Below are 17,841 nucleotides of genomic sequence, written 5' to 3' on the forward strand. Positions count from 1 at the left end.
GCCTTTGCACTTCTCATGTCAAAGTGATCTAAGGCATTATATAATAAAGTTGCAGGTGATGTGCTTCTGATCTTAAAAATGGATTCATATGTTGCAGAAATTCCATATTGGAATTGTTGACTCACTACATGAATATTGGAAAAATGTATCACTAGCAAGACTGTCCTAGAGACTTGTGTCTGCAAACTTGAAATAGACAAAAGAAAGCTCGCTCCCTTATAAGAGGTGAACCTCTCATTCATAGAAAACTCTCGATCTATCTACTTTCAAAAATAGTTCACAGCTTCTAAGCCATGCCACCACTAGATGTTGTTCGAATAATTTAAAAAATAGATGATCCAATCACAACAAAGACAAAGAAACCAAGCACGATTGGCCCCACTGGATACAAATTGCCTTTCTTTACTGTTGTTTTAGGGCACAACTCCACTCTTCAGGATGTTTTTCTGAAACTTGGCACTTTCCCTGTCTGCAAGGCGCCTAGATGTTGTCATTTTTTTTGTCGAGAGATTGCACCAGAAAATGTTGGTACTTCACATCTCCCTTCACTTAATCGTTTCATTGGTGTATTCACGTAATCGATTGGAATGTTTTCAATCATGCAGGAGGTGTTATACTCTGTACAGAAGTCCAACATCTCTTGAGTTTCTTTTATTCCTCCAATCGAACTACCCTAGATCTGCAGCTCTCTCGGGATCCACATGACCTCAAACACTTGAAACACGGTCTACTCGCATATCTTCAATCGTTATATTGACGGATCCACCTCTTGTAGAACAGGTAAACCGGATTTGATCCTTTCAGCATGGCCGCAACTGAAGTAATTGTGCATTGAATTGAAAAACAGTTTTTCCACGCAATCTACAAAATAAGGCTCCAAAGAACCCCAAAAATCTCTCAAATGGTATGAATTTGAGAAAATTGCTCGTGAGGAACATTATTGACTCCGTTCTGAAGAAAACCCATGTTTTAGTTTTGGTCATAAAACGCATTTTAAAATGACTGGTCAAAACTGTTATGTATTTGGCCTATGCTCAAGTAACAAAATCAATTGCTTCTAGAACGACTGCTAGATTTAGAGATTTGGAATGTTTGTTGCCAGTCAATGTGGAAATGGGAGCTGGAAATGTTATCCACATGTCCTTTTCTCATTACCATAGCGAGTTTTTAACAAAATATCCTTAATCAACACATTTTTCTGTGTCAAGTAAAAGAAAACCTTAGCCTATATTTTCTCCAAACCTCTATAGTTTCTAAGTTTGTGAATGAGTTTCTTGTAGACAAAATTCCAGTTTGAGAACCCTCTTCTTAAGCTCTTGATCAACCTGTCGTTGCTTCTCTAACTGTGCTTCAAGATCTTGAGTTTTAAGTTTCCATTATGTAGACATCATTTTGATATATTCTTTCAGCCTTGCAATCTCTTCATCTTCCTGGTAGAAACTTCATTCAAAACTTTTTGAAGTTCACATTCCTTATGGGTACCGGCTTTAGTAACTGCAAAGCTTTTTTCTTGCTCTATTCTTATTATTTCTTCTTTCAATGGTCTCTGAGAAACCTCTCTTGAACTAAGATCATGTTGTAGCTCTTCAAGTTGTCGGCCCAGTGTTATAACTCGACTTTCTTGCTCTTCTAGTAGCTTATTCTTATTATCTAGCTCTTTCAGTAAAGAAAAACATTGTGATTCCGTTGATTGAGCAGATGTTGCAATTGCTTCTGCCAATGCTTAAGTTTCTGTCAGCCTTGATCTTACATCTACCAACTCCTTCAAGTACTGCTCGGCAATTGAAGCTGAAGATTGCAGTTGAGAATCCCCTTCCTCCAAGTTCTTTTGCAATCGGTGAAGCTTAGTTTCCATGCTATTTGCTTTTGCCTTTTGTTTTATTTGGTGTGTGTGTGTTTTTTTTATTTTATTGTTTAGTTTATGTACAGAAGCAATTTATTTAAAATAAGAAAAATTATTTGTTCTTGTCTTATATATATATATATATATGTTCCCAAAAAAAAATGTTTCATTTTTGTTTTAAATCAAAAGAAAATTAAATTCGATTTTAGTTATTTATTTTACTAACAAATTTTTTCTTTTTCTGATCCTCTGTTAGGCCCCTATACTACTAGTGTAACTCCTTATTGTTAGTAATACAACCCCCTTATTATATTGTTGTACCCATGTAGTCCCCATATTGTTACCCCCTTATTATATTGTTGTACCCATGTAGTCCCCATATTGTTACCCCCTTATTATATTTTTGTACCCATGTAGTCCCCATATTGTTACTATTGTGCCCCATAGAAGCCCACTATTGTTATTATTTTTCCCTTACATTATTATTGTTATGTCGGTTTTGATTATATTATGACCCCTTAGACTCCTATATATAGAAAGGAGGTCTTGTCATTTGTATCATCCAAAAATTGTTCATTTGTGTAATGTAAAGGAGGTTGCCCCTCGAAGAGGCTGAATTTTAAGGCATTGATCTATCTTTTCTATCTTTTTGTAAGCTGGTTCCATAACATTTGGTATCAGAGCTTTGAATTCTAGGGTTTCACTGCTCCAAACAGGGCATCGTGGCATTTGCACTATAGCTTTTTTTCTGCGACGTTTCAGACACCCAAAAAAAAAAACCCATTTGGGCCAAAATCGTTCTGAACCATGGGTCCGAATTTCAGAGCTTTTCGCGCTATATTTGCAGAGATATGATCTGAGGAAGTTGGCATTTTTGCAGACTCCCAAATTACATTCCAAACAGGTGACCTGGGGAAAATAGTCATAACTTTTGTTTTGAGCATTAGATTGAAATTTCATAAGAAGTTACAGAAAGAGGATGGACTGTAGTTTCCTATGTATATTTTTCAGATCCTAAGGTCGAAACAATGACACGTGGAACTTCCTACAAGTTCGCTCTTCTGAAAAGGTCTATAATCAGGTCATCTTGGGAGTGCATAAATCTGCCTTGGAGAATCTAAATTCGATCAGACCGGTGGCATTGGAAAGAGGAAACATAGGGCTACTGTAGATTGCAATTTTAGAACTGGATGATCTGAAATTACAGAGATACGTCAGAAGCAATATCGAGCTCCTACAAAGTGAAAAAAGGTGTGTAGATTTTTCTAAATTTTTGCTCAAGCTTGGTTTGAAAAATTATTTTGAAGGAATTCAAAGGGCATAGTAGAGCATTATTATCGGTAACTGATGCCCCGAGGAAAGAAAATGCAAACACCTAGTAAGCAACCTGAAAGCTCTAGAATGACTTATGAAGAAGAGGAAGAAATGCAACATGATATATCAAAATTACGAGACTAAGTGCAACAAATGTCACTCGCACAAAAAGTAACAGAATCTAAGATGGATGGTTTAACGAAAGATGTAGAAGCTAAGATGTATGATTTGAAGATAGATTTGAAGACAGATTTGAAGACAGGCATGGCAGATTTGAAGACAGATTGGACAAATTTTCTACAAGAAATACTTACTAATGGTGAAAGGGTAGTAAAGGAAACTCATGATGAGAACAAAAGAAATGTTAATCATGATTTCATAGACTCTAATGTTGGATCGAAGACCCACCATATTCCAAAAATCGATATGAGGAAGTTTGATGGCAAGGATCTCGCAACATGGATATTACAGATGGAGCAATTTTTCGATCTCAATAATGTGAAAAACACACAAAAGGTACGTATTGAAACTTTATATTTGGAACCAAATCAGTTTGTATGGTATCAATGGCTTTGCTCTCGTAAACAAATTATCACTTGGGCAATTTTTACGGAAGAATTGACAACACATTACGAGGATACAAAAAGCAACACTTTTTTTAGCCAATTGATAAGTCTCAAACAAAAGGGTTCAATAATGGAGCACATTGAGGAGTTCCAAAAATTGAACATAAGGGTAAAAAATATTCCAAAGGAACATAGGATTGTTGTGTTCATAGGGACTTTAAAGGATAATATCCAACATGATGTTCGCCTTTGGGAACCTGATTCATTAGAGAAGGCATTCAGGTTAGCAAGAAAAATGGAAAGCAAAATTATGGCAACTAGGAAGCATACCACTCACAACTCTAAATATGGAAGTGTTATTGCCCCTAGCCTTCCACAACCTATAAGGTTTACACCACAACAATTGGAAGAAAAAATAGCAAAAGGGATTTGTTACAGTTGTGATAGCAAATACATTAAAGGTCATAAGTGTGCTGAGAATAAATTATTCTACATAAATTGTGAAGAGGAAGAAGAAAAGGAGCAAGAAGTGAAAGATCACATCGAGAAAGAAGAAATGAATCCGACCATATCTTGTAATGCATTGGCTGGAATTACCACTCCTCAAATTATCAAGATAGAAGGACATATCAAGAAGAAAAATGTTCAAGAAGTGAAAGATCACATCGAGCATCAAGAAATGAATCTGACCATATCTTGTAAAGCATTGGAAGAAATTACCACTCCTCAAACTCTAAAGATAGAAGTACATATCAAGAAGAAAAAGGTTCAAGCAGTGAAAGATCACATCAAGCATCAACAACAATTTCTCCAACTTTTAAAGGATAATGCCACTTTGGTGCATAATCAAATGAAACAACAGGTAGATCAAAATCATAATGAAAAATGTTTGATGTAGGTGATTGGGTATTTTTATGGCTACATCTCAAGCAAGCTATTTATGAGAAGGAAATGTTGGCAATACTACACACACTTTAGAAATGGCGACCTTACCCAATGGGAAGACACTTCAAGGTAAAAATGGATCATGATAGTCTTAAATACTTTTTAGAACAAATATTATCTATAGAAGAACAGAAAAAATGGGTCACAAATATGTTGGGTTATCGCTTTGACATCATCTATAGAAAAGGGAAGCAAAATTTTGTTGCAGATGCACTCTCAAGAAAGGATGAGGATGTGGAGGCATTGTTTTGTGCTATTTCTATTATCCAACTAGATTGGATAAAGGAAGCAAGGGATGAATGGAAGAAGGACAAAGAAGTATGGCCACTCATTCAAAAGTTGCAGAAGATCCCAATTGAAACAATATTGCCAGAACTTGAAGAGGAAGGAAACATCATATTGGAACCTGGAGCAGTCACAGAAACAAGAACTCGATAACTACGAAATCAATCAATTTCAAAGTATCTCATCAAGTGGAAGAACTTACCCGCTGAAGATTCCACATGGGAGGACAAGAGTATTCTACAGAAGCATCAAGAACTACTCAAGCGTTGAGGACAACACTTTTTGAAGGAGAGGGGCATGTTAGGCCCCTATACTACTAGTGTAACCCCTTATGTTATTAGTACAACCCCCTTATTATATTGTTGTACCCATGTAGTCCCCATATTGTTACTATTGTGCCCCATAGAAGCCCACTATTGCTATTATTGTGCCCTTACATTATTATTGTTATGTCAGCTTTGATTATATTATGACCCCTTAGACTCCTATATATAGAAAGGAGGTCTTGTCATTTGTATCATCCAAGAATTGTTCATTTGTGTAATGTAAAAGAGGTTTCCCCACAAAGAGGCTGAATTTTAAGGCATTGATCTATCTTTTCTATCTTTTTGTAAGTTGGTTCCATAACATCCTCAAGTTCACACAAAGCGCAGGAAGAGAGCATACTCAAGATTTTTATTAATCAGTTCCTTTTTTTTTTTTAGATTTAGAAAATAAATGAGAAGAATCAATTTCATACTCGAAATTATCGCTCTTTAATCTTTGTTTTTTCTCCTTGTTCACAATCGTTTGTTTTATAACAAATTTTCCTGCCAAGGGTTAGTAAATGGGTGGCTCTTACTGCAAAATTGCAAATTTATCCTAGAAATCACAAAAACTTGTTTTTATTTGTTAGTCCTATTCTATTAAAAAATGAACATTCTCTTAAGTATAAGAGAATTTCCAATGCATCCATCTGCGTAACAAGTAAACTCATATCCAAGTTTGAAAAATAAACCCTAGTGAATTCTTGGACATGTTTATGAAGATTTGTTGCTAAAAATTGTAGCCTAATGACTAGTTGAGACCAAATTTGAATGTGATCTTTAGATTTTTGATCTTCTTCAATTGTCATAGCACAAAGCTCTTCAAATCTTGTTTTTGCATTTGGATTTTTATTGTGTTTTTATTTTTATTTTTATTTTTTAGTGAATGGGGGTTTTTTATTTGTGGAAGTTTTATTTTATTTTTATGTTTTCTATATGCAAATGCAAATAAACTTAAATGAAAATGCCTAAATGTAGCTAGCCCTAAATGAAAATGCTTCCTAAACAATCCTCCTAACTTAGTTACATCTAAGGTTGCTTCCCCGGCAACGACGACAAAATGTAGGGTGATTTAATTGTATGCTAAATCCCTGTCATTTAATTTGTCAACCCAGGGGTTTCATAAACTTAGAAGCAAACCAAAATATATGGAACCTCGGATGAAACTGTTGTATAAAGTTTGTTTAGAATGGAAATGCATATTACAACTATAACTAAAGAAAACTACAAAAGAAATCACATGTAAGAAAACTGAATTAGATTCTAAGGGTGAAATGAATGAATTCCATGACCTTTCTAAAAACTTATAAATTAATCTATGAACAACTATAAGAAGCAAATCTATGATAATCTAGAAAGCAGTAAGTAAAAACTAGTGAGAAAGCAGTAAATAACAACTAGTGATTTAGTTGTCAAGCAAGAAAACTAGGATAACTAGTAAGCAAGCAGATTAATGACAATCAAATCAAATCTAGGAAAGTAAATCATATTTGCAGAAAGTAAAATCATACTTGCATAAAGGAAATAACAAAAATCAAACTATGTTTCAATTGCGTGCAAATTGTGGTTGATGGGGATCCTTCCATTCCTCAATGAGAACACATGAACAACTATCACACCTTAAGAATCAAACAACACTCATAACTCATAATTTTGGAGAAAATGATATTATTCATGCTTAATGAACAATCATAAATCTAATGCTAATGAATAATTGATAATTGTTGGCTTCCTTTGAAGGATGCACCTCTTATTTATACACGAGTTACGATTATCTGCTCAATAAATGCAGAGCCCTTAAATATCTAATAGATCCATATTTGTCTCATCTTATCCCTAAATGTTAGATATAAATGTTATCATAAAGATCTCCATGATCTTTCTCCTTGGCATATGGTCCATCTCTTGAGTTGAAATTCGAATTTGTGCTTGGGAGGACAAGTAAGACCCTTCTAGAACCTCCAAATAAGCCTACACATGTCACAAAACTCATAACACATATATAGGTATATGAAACTATGTTAATTTCCTAGTTTTTAATCATTAATTAACTTATAATGCATAAAATAAATAACTTTGGAAAATAAGGATTCTAACCCATATGTTTGTGAATGTGATTGCTTGATGTACGGTTTTAGGGCTATATAGTCATGAGATGAAGATTAAATGGACATGAAATGATGGAAATATGGATTAAAATGGAAGACAATTTTTAAACTCAACATACCCCCCATTTCAGATTTCAGTTTGCAGAATGGTTTTGGTTTCAGTTTAAGAGTTTCAGCCGCAGAGTTTTTATGACAAGAACAAAATGCAGATTTGGTATCAGCCCAATGGATCAGGCTACTAGTCTACGGTGTTCTTGACACTTCACCAAGAAGTTCCATCCCTAGTTGGAGCCACTGTTAGGGTCCTATAATTTTTATAGGATTGCTTGATTATAGATGATCATTATTATGTTTGAGATGTTGTAAATAATATTTTATCTTGCAAATTATTTCCAAAGAGACACCAAGTATCGAGATTTAAGGAGACTTTTGCATAACAATGTTTGGATCAGATCAAAATGCAGGTGTTTTCATCAGAAAGTGCTCAAGAGCAGCTTTCCAACGATACGTCCTGCGCTCAAATCCCATTCTTGGATTGAAAGATAGGTCAGAACAAAGTTTTGACTTCAAAAGTATCCGCTGCGGTTTAAATCATGTTTGCATCTATCCTTTGTAAAAAATGATCTCCCCCATTATGAATATGCCATATGGTTTTAACTCTATCCGGGACCCACATAACCTTTCCCTCGTATTTTTATTTCATTATCCCTTCATTTGTTCTAAAACCCAACTCTGGCCAATTTTCCTTGTTTTCTCCTAACTCTAGCCTTAATCCCAAAAATCCCTTGTATATTCCTTCTATCCGCCATTCCATTGTTATACCTTGGAACTTAGCTGAAGGTCCAATTGTATTAACTCTAGCCGCATAACCCATTTATTCAAAACTCTATCTGCACCCATCAAACTATATCGAAATCCCTTTTAAAGCCTGCATTACCACAATACGCACGTATTACATGAAATATAAAGCATGTCGCTCACCCTTCCACTGATTGTGATAACTAGGCCCGCATAATCCCGCAGCTCATGATCAGAGAATGTCACATGCATTATATATAAAGGAATGCCCCATTCCCTTTGTCGATTGTGATTAATCCCGTAGCCCTATCTCGCAATAACCCTCCCGCTTTATAATCCCGCATTGGGTTACATCCCAAAAATAGTCCCGCGGGCCGATTGCGATTAAGTCCCACATCCCGGCCCTCGGCTATGAGTCCCAGCCACCGACAATCGCACCACTTGAAAATCCTTTCCCCCTGCAAGGCCCTACCCCCGATTGCGATTGTGATTGCAATGTGGAAATCCTGGACGAATGCGATATATTATAAAGTGTTCGTAAATGAAGTATCGCATCCAGTCCATCGGCAAAATGCTATGGAATATAGTTGAGAACCCTTTTCCCTTATGCGATTTCAATTAGCCCTACGGATGCGATATTTTATATGTCACAGTGTTAAGGTTTTCAGGTCTACCTTTGTTGTAAAACGGGGTAAATCAGCATTAACACCCTATGTTTGTATTACGATTGCGATACGACAAAGGTCTAATCCTATTGTGATTTTGATAAGAAAAAAGGGCCACGTGTTTAAAGTAAAATCCTTACCTTTCAATAGCCCGAAGCAAACCTACCCAAATCAACGGCAGAGGAAAATTTCGGACCCGCCTAAGCTCCATTTCAAATTATTCAAGGGGGGTCTGAACTTAAAGCTACATGTCCCCTCCTCATGATTTTAGACCCTCCTCCCCCCCACCCCAAAGGGGGGGGATCCGAACTCAAAGTTACGTGTCCCCTCCTCATGGTTTCAGACCCCCCTTCCCTCCACCCAAAAGGAGGGGATCCGAACTCAAAGCTACGTGTCCCCTCCTCATGATTTCGGACCCCCGTCCCCCGCACCCCACTGGTACCACATACTACCTAACCCCCCCCCCCCCCCCCCCCCAACTAATACCACATACTACCCACCCCTTTCCCGAAAACTTGTTTTCCCCCTACCTTGATTTAAAAAAAAAACAAAAACAAAAACAAAACAAACAAACAAACAAAGAAAAAAACAACAACAACAACAACAGTAAAGGAAAATAAGACAGCAAGGACACATTCAACACATTTTAATCGGAAACTAGCAAATGGACAGAGGAAAACAAGATAAATACCATTGCTCATTCAACAGCTACAGTCATCAAACAGAACACACTGGAATAGTGGGACAACAAGACACACATGCCAAAAACTCAAACAACATTGCTCGATTAAAGGCCCAGTCACTACCAAAACGCCCAGAAACAACACCAAAACACAAGTGACTGATACTTTTTAGACAATTTATCTATTTTCATACCTTTTTGTAATAAAATCTTGAATTATGTTTCAAGATATTTCTTTTAGATATTTGTACTAAATCTTGATATTTTAAATCAAGATATTTTTGTAAACAAGTTATAAATACTTCATCATTTGAATTAATAGTGGTTGGTTTTTTAACAAAAGAACATTATTGTATATTGCTAAAGCATCAGTGGATTTACCAGTAATACAGAAAGCTCTTTCACAGGATTCTTGTGTCAAGTTGTTGGTGAAGTGCCTCTATTGTCTTGAGTGTTTATATTTCTCTGTTTATCGCACATATTTGTTTCTTAATCTGAATTATTCAATAGATAAGTAAATGACAGAATTTGTTTAAATCTACACACTGCTCACGGCTACGAATAATTTCAATGTTTTCTTCTGATCTTTAAATATAGAATTCAAGTAACAATGCTCTATATCTAAAGTGAGCCTTAATTCTTTCTTCCTTCCCCATCTCATAAACTAAAAGAATCCATTCAATTTGGCTACCCTACCCTGTGAGATCTATCTGTAGACACTAAAGTCGATCCGTACTTTATGTAACAGACTCCATAGCCCAATGGTAATCTAGTTATCAACCAACCATTCAAATACAAATCAAACCTTAAACTTCATAACTAGCCTAATATTCAATACAACAAAGTTAAATCTTATAGAGAGAGCCCTCTCTGAAGCTGGCAGGGCTAGATCCCAGCTTCCAAAGTAGGTTTGTGGTTACCTTTGCGATTTTCTTCTGCAACCTCAGAAAATTACAGAGTGCTAACACTCATAAAAATCCACCTTGGTCCTATGAATATACAACCAGTCCATACCCAAAAACATATTGTATGATCCCAATGGAAGCACATTCAAATGCGTTGATGTAGGCATACCATTCAACTCAAATGCACAAGCTCTTACCCAGTGATGAACTCTTTTCTTAGTACCTGTAGCTAGCTACACTAACCAAGACACTACATGCACTTCTTTATTCAAACCACACTTATCCACCACGTCAGGATTAACATAATTATAATTAGATCCAAGGTCAATCAAAATAGAAAAAACTTGATCACAAAGCTTACCATCCATCTCGATAATGGATGTTTGGTGATCTGCCTACCTATTATCCAACGCTGCATAAATTCGTGGAATACTTTGTCCAACATCCCCCACTATATCTGCCTCTTGAGCACTGTAAATATGTGGTTTTCCACCCTAATTTTGTGGACAATATCTCCTATGATGATCCTTGCCACAAGTTCAACATTGTAAAGGATTCCTTCCATCACCCTTGTGCTGCTCCTCAGACTGAAACCCATGTCCTTTGTTAGATGCATTGAACTTCTTAGGCGATGTTGCATTCTCTTTGTTACCTATGTCCCGAGGTCTTATTTGCTTCTTATTCCATTTTCCTTTATTCTTCTCATTACCCTTCCAATCCTGCTTAGTCTCAGATCTGCGCTTCGATTGATCATAACAATGATTTACCTTTCTGATGGCTTTCTCCAACGATCTAGGCTCATCAAACTCAATCCTATCTTTGAATGCTACCAACAACCCATTGATGAATCTCTGAATCTTCACTTTCTCCTCCTTAAGATAAGGCACATACCTCAATAACTCTAAGAATCTGCTAGTGTACTCCTCATCAGTCATGGATCCCATCTTCAGCTCATAGAATTATTTTTCCCTATCATCATAGTATCTCTCTAATAAATACTTCTTCCTGAAAAGTCTCTTGAACTCACTCCAAGTCAAATCCTCTTCCTAAATGCCCCTGACATTATTTACATCTTCCCACCAAATGTTCGCTTTAACTCTAAGACTGAATGTAGCTGTTATGGCCTTCATGTTCTCTGATTACTCATGCAATCTGAAGAACTTATTTATCCCAAGCAACCATGCTTCTGCATCTTGTGACTTCTTCATTTCTCCATCAAATGTAGGTGGCTTTTCTTTCTTGAACTCATCCGAAAAATATCCCCTAACACTCCTCCTGTAGGGATGATAGTGATGATGACCATGAGACATGTATGAACTAGAACTCGAGTAAAGCCCATACCACTAACTCGTCTATTGGGTGTATCCATGAATCTTCCCTCTCTGACCCTGTCATCTCTATCTAACATGTGCCCACCATGATACCTACTACCATATGCTCCATTAGTCCTGTCCTCCTATCCATGACTGATCTTAAGTGGTCCCTATCTCTGCAAGTCTAACAAGCTTTGAAGGATGATTGCATTGACCTGTGCTTGTTTCTCCTGCACTGTGACAAGTCTCTCTTATGACTAAATGATTTGGTCATTATCTGCTTTACAACTTCTTATTTCAACCTTCAAGCTTCTCAAACCCATCACCATGTTGCTCATCTGATCTATAGGGAGAGTCTCGAGAATTGTAGTCTACCATTTTTCTAGTCATCTTTAATCTTCTACCTGCAACGATATCATGTCAGATAAACCAAACATAAATGCATTAACATACCTCAGTGTAGTTCAGGGGAGGATATCTCGTCTATGAGATCAACCTGGTTATATATATATACCATTTTTCTAGTCATATTTAATCTTCTACCTGCAATGATATCATGTCAGATAAACCAAACATAAATATATTAACATACCTCAGTGTTGTTCAGGGGAGGATATCTTGTCTACAAGATCAACCTGGTTGGTTTTGGTTATTCGATTCCACTTCCTTAACTATACTTGGGAAGTTGAATTGTATCGTAGGAACTCTTCGTGACATATTTACTACGGTGGATCGGTTAGCTTGGGTAAGTATGGGAGGAGAGTGGTTACAGAGTGATATTAGAGCATGGTTCAACACTTGGACTGGATGGGCGGAATGTGTTGTCATGCATACATGTCGGTTGCATATGTGTTCATTATGTCTGTGGTCTATGTGTTTTTTATGTCATTATTCATTGTTGGAGTTGTGTTGTCATATAAAAGTTGATGACATTGTTGTTGAAGTGTGTTGTCATGAATACATGTCAGTTGTATATGTATTGTCTATGCATGCATGTTGTCTATATGTTTGTCATACATGCATTGTACCTATTTTGTGTTATAGTTGTGACATCATGCATGGTAACTGGGATATGATTGATATTTATTAATGTGATTATATATATATATATATATAGATATATATATATATATATATATATATATATATATATATATATATATATATATATATATATATATATATCTATAACCAGGTTGATCTTGTAGACGAGATATCCTCCCCTGAACTACACTGAGGTATGTTAATATATTTATGTTTGGTTTATCTGACATGATATCATTGCAGGTAGAAGATTAAAGATGACTAGAAAAATGGGTATATATATAACCAGGTTGATCTTGTAGACGAGATATCCTCCCCTGAACTACATACCTCAGTGTATTTCAGGGGAGGATATCTCGTCTACAAGATAAACTTGGTTATATATATATATATATATATATATATATATATATATATATATATATATATATAATCACATTAATTAATATCAATCATATCCCAGTTACCATGCATGATGTCACAACTATAACACAAAATAGGTATAGTGCATGTATGACAAACATATAGACAACATGCATGCATAGACAATACATATACAACTGACATGTATTCATGACAACACACTTCAACAACAACATCATCAACTTTTATATGACAACACAACTCCAACAATGACTAATGACATGCATACATAGCAAACACATAGACCACAGACATAATGAACACATATGCAACCGACATGTATGCATGACAACACATTCCGCCCATCCAGTCCAAGTGTTGAACCATGCTTTGATACCACTCTGTAACCACTCTCCTCCCATACTTACTACGATACAATTCAACTTCCCAAGTATAGTTAAGGAAGTGGAATCGAATAACCAAAACCAAATTGACCTTCCTTGGGAGCTACAGGATCCTGAGGGGCTAACCAACCACTCCAGATGCCCAACCCATGAGTTATCTTATTTTTTAACTAAACTAAACCCTTAGTCGCTCCCATGACAACCCCTCCATGTGATTGTAACCATCCAGTCGCTCCCACAAAAAGGCCTCCATGCAACTGCAGACTCTTTCACCCAGTTCTATGCCAGTGACTGCGATATTTAAGCCACTTTTCTAGATAGTCTCCAAACCACTACCCAGAACTTCATAAAACTTTCCATAACAATCAATGACACTAAGACAAAGCCTTTCACACAAAACTTAGACAAGAACTTGACCTAACTAGGCCTATCAATGACAGACATTTCATAAAAAAAAATCATGAACATGTAATCTACATGTCATAATTACATATCTGATCATAGGGGTGTCATACTTATCTGAGAATCGTCAATAAGGTATGATGCCCTCTCATAATAGTTGCATTATCATCTATTAGGTCATACATTCATTAACATTTCATCTACTAACCAAAACATGACAAGATCCATAACTCAATCTATCATTAACCATGCTTGTGACCAACATATAACCAGATAAAGAATAATAATAGAACAATCATCATAGCCACATAATAACATGTACATTTACACATAGAACACAAGAGGAAAATAGTTCTTTTTAAGATATGAAAATCCAACCAAGTCAAGGACTTCCACGTACCACCCAACCATATATTGAACTGAATCAAATCTTTCTTTAAGCTAATCATCCCCATGCCATATGCCAAGCATGAATGTGGGATCTCATGGAATAAACCAAGAAACCAAACCAAGGCTTCTAGAGGCCAAACCACCTAAACACTTAACCAGTGATTCCACCTCACGGTCGGACATCACTAACCATCACTAGATCGGTCTTTATCTAAGTTGTCCAGGGCTCCAGAGCGTTTATTCCAACCCGACTTCCAAGACTAGTAACTCAACCCACAACTGTTGTCGGGCTGCAAAGCGTTTATCCAACCAAGGCTTCTAGGACTAGTAACTCAACCCACCAAGGGCTCTAGAGTGTTTGTCCAACCAAGGCTTTCAGGACTAGTAACTCAACCCAAGTTGTTACAAGGCTTCCAGAGCATTTGTCCAACCAAAGCTTCAGGAACTAATAACTCAACCCATATCCATAAGGAACATGAGCACCAACTAGAAACAAAAGGTAAAACTCACAACACCATGGCTATCTAGAAAATGGAAAGGCTAGGCAAAACCATTGTCAATCTAGGCAATCCTCCATGCCAATGACAGATCAAAAGCAAATGACCACATGCATGTGCCATGCATGTCAAAACTAGAAAGGAAATCATACATGCAACTTGGTACCTACAAGAAAAACCCATTATAGTTGTTGATCCCGATCTTCCCTTGGGCTTTCCTGCTCTTCCTTTTCCTTCTTGTTCCAAATCTAAAGTATGCCACAATGCTTCAAGAGTGCTCCAAGAAAACTCTAAGTGTGTAATAGAGAGAGAGAGAGAGAGAGAGAGCTCCAAGCTAAAACTGACAAAAAACTATGAACTGATCCTCAAAAGCCTTTTTATCATTAAGGCCTCTATTTTCTTCATTTTCCATTATTTTTCTTCATTTTCCTCCTCACATGCAACATGTGATCTTTCACCTTCCTTTTCTCCTAATTTCCATTATTTTCTTAAATAAAATGACAATAAATATCTCATGCCTTTCCAAAGCCTTTTCCATTGCCTTTGTCAATTTCCATAATCATTAATTAATCACAAGTGATCCCCCATCACTATGTTTTTTCCCAACATTCAACTTGGAATACATGTCCAAGGACCTTGGTCTTATTTTTCCTTTATTAACTTTATTACATAGATTTTTAACTTGGGGATGTTATAGAAAAATAAGCTAGAGGATTGTCTCTCAACTTTGAATCATATACCATATGGTTGATAATATTCTTGGAGTATTCTATAACTCTAATTTATTGCATGTCAATGTATTTTGCTATTTTCAGCCCTTGCAATAGAACATATGCTTGTGCTATATTTTTGGAAGTGATACCAAGTACCCAAGCATAATAAACTTTGATTATCCCTCTAAGGTCCATGATGATCCCACTCTTGCACCTACCACCCCATGTACATCTTTAGTGGGCCTAATGGTTATGAGTATGTGTTTCCTCCTAAGAGGTTACAAGTTCAAATCCAAAGGGAGATAGAGCATGTCTGCCTTCATAGAATTTAGCAGTCAAATCACTACGGTTAGGTGGGTCCTTTGTCCCACAAACAAAGGGTTCTCATACATCAATTTGGTGTATGGCTTGACCATTACCTTAAAATTAGAAAAAACAAATCAAAGAAACGAGTATGAAAGTTTTATTAAAAAAGAAAGTTCGGATATGGCCCAGAACCATTACATTTATTCAAAATCACCAATATTCGGGGGTTTGAGATTGAGCATAGAGGCTTAATTCAATCCCTCAAGTGATCGCCCCATGATACAAAAATTCCAGTCTCGTTCTAGCTAAAACTTTTCCAAAAGACTACTAAGATCTAGATACATTTACATTCCATTTTTTACTACTTTTGATTTAATTTTGACTAGCTTCTGGTTTTCCTTAATGAAATATTTTTGCCCTTCTTCCCCACTTGTATCCAACCTACATATTCTATTGTAACTGATTTATCACACTTCGATGAGTGAGCATTGTTGTCTTTCGATTCTTCGTTATTTACCTGATTTGTCGAAGAAGTTGCTTTTCCAGTTGTTTTCCTTAAGGATTTAGAGGCGGGTCCAACTTTCATTAAGGTATGTTTCACTCTCATTGTTGTTGAATCTGAAGGATCCTCATGTACATCTTCCTAACTGGTATTGTTTCCTTCAATGAATCTTCTTTGTCAATAGATTCTTCTTGTTTTTCCTTTGCTTCTTTCTTACTCTGAGTCTATTCTTCTTTATATACCATGTAGTGTTTGCTCTAAGATCCTTCCCACCATTTGGGCCTCCAGTTATTTTTCTAGACTCTGTTTTTTTATAACACTTTGGATATTTTTTTTATTGCATGCCCTGTTTCATAACATGGACGACATTGAAATGAAACATTTTCATAATACAACTTTTGAACCCACACATAGCATGGAGTTGTCATATTAATATTAGCAAGAAAACCATTATTGAAATCCATCTCAACACATATTTGAGTGTAAGTGGTTTTATAAAAATTTACAAATTGTGGGCTACGACAATAAACTTTCCTAATGCATTACCAATGGAAGATAACGTTGGGAGTTTCCAACGATGCAGGGGAAGGTTCATGAACCTTACCCAAATAGGAGCCGTGGAGATTCACGTTGTGACTAGATCAAAGGTGGGAGACCAAAGCTGCATGAAAAGGCCAACACTGCCCCAAAACCAGGGCCCAGATTCACAAGTATACTACTTATCCTCAACATTATCAAAAACCACAACAAAATAACCCAGAGCCAAGGGGTAAATATTCAGATCATTAGTTAAGAGGGGTTTCCACATATCAGAAATCCAATTGTGCAGATCAGTCAATCACGTCCAAAACCCATTAAATCAGTTAGGCAATCCATTTAAAAAAAAAAAATCAACGTTGGAGGCATCATCTTTCAAGGGAACATTAAGAGCGAGAGCTTCTTGGACAATTGAAAGAACATATCCATATTTCAGCATGGCATTATACGACACTGAGGCTTGAGTTGTCAAAAAAAAAAAAACAGCGCTAAAGGCATCCTCTTTCAAAGGAACATTAAGAGCGAGAGCTTCTTGGGCAATTAAAAGAACATATTCATATTTCAACATGGAATTATACGAAACCGAGGCTTGAGTTGTCATCCCTTCAACAAATTCCTTCTCCGAATCACTAGAATTCACCATTGATCGGAGAGTTGCAAAAACCCTAATCTTTGTTCCCCGTCCTTCCTCTTATCTCTATGTCCCCTTCAAATTAGATTATTATTATTATTATTATTAAATTTTTCCTATTTTATTGATGAAACATTTCCATGTTTTTTTTTTAATTTTGAGCGAGTTAAAAAGTGAAGAAACCCAATCATTTTTTAGTGGAAAATTTTCCCCAATTTGATATGCATTTTGTTGAAAGTTATAAATCCACCTAATTAATGAGAAATTTGACCATAGAACTTTGCCCAATGGATTTAGATCATTTTGAAGCACACCCATATCAT

At 36.2% G+C, this 17,841-nt stretch overlaps 2 pseudogenes; both read right to left on the reverse strand.

The window, feature by feature from the left end:
* Positions 1-286: 286 nt before the first annotated feature.
* Positions 287-494, reverse strand: LOC149218246 (uncharacterized; annotated as a pseudogene).
* A 726-nt stretch (positions 495-1,220) lies between these two features.
* Positions 1,221-17,530, reverse strand: LOC149218247 (nuclear envelope-associated protein 2 pseudogene; annotated as a pseudogene).
* Between the last annotated feature and the right edge of the window lie 311 nt (positions 17,531-17,841).

Source organism: Pinus tabuliformis, chromosome Q, assembly GCF_031772625.1.
Source record: "Pinus tabuliformis cultivar Carrire ecotype Pingquan chromosome Q, CPIR1, whole genome shotgun sequence".
In the NCBI taxonomy this organism is placed as follows: Eukaryota; Viridiplantae; Streptophyta; class Pinopsida; order Pinales; family Pinaceae; genus Pinus; species Pinus tabuliformis.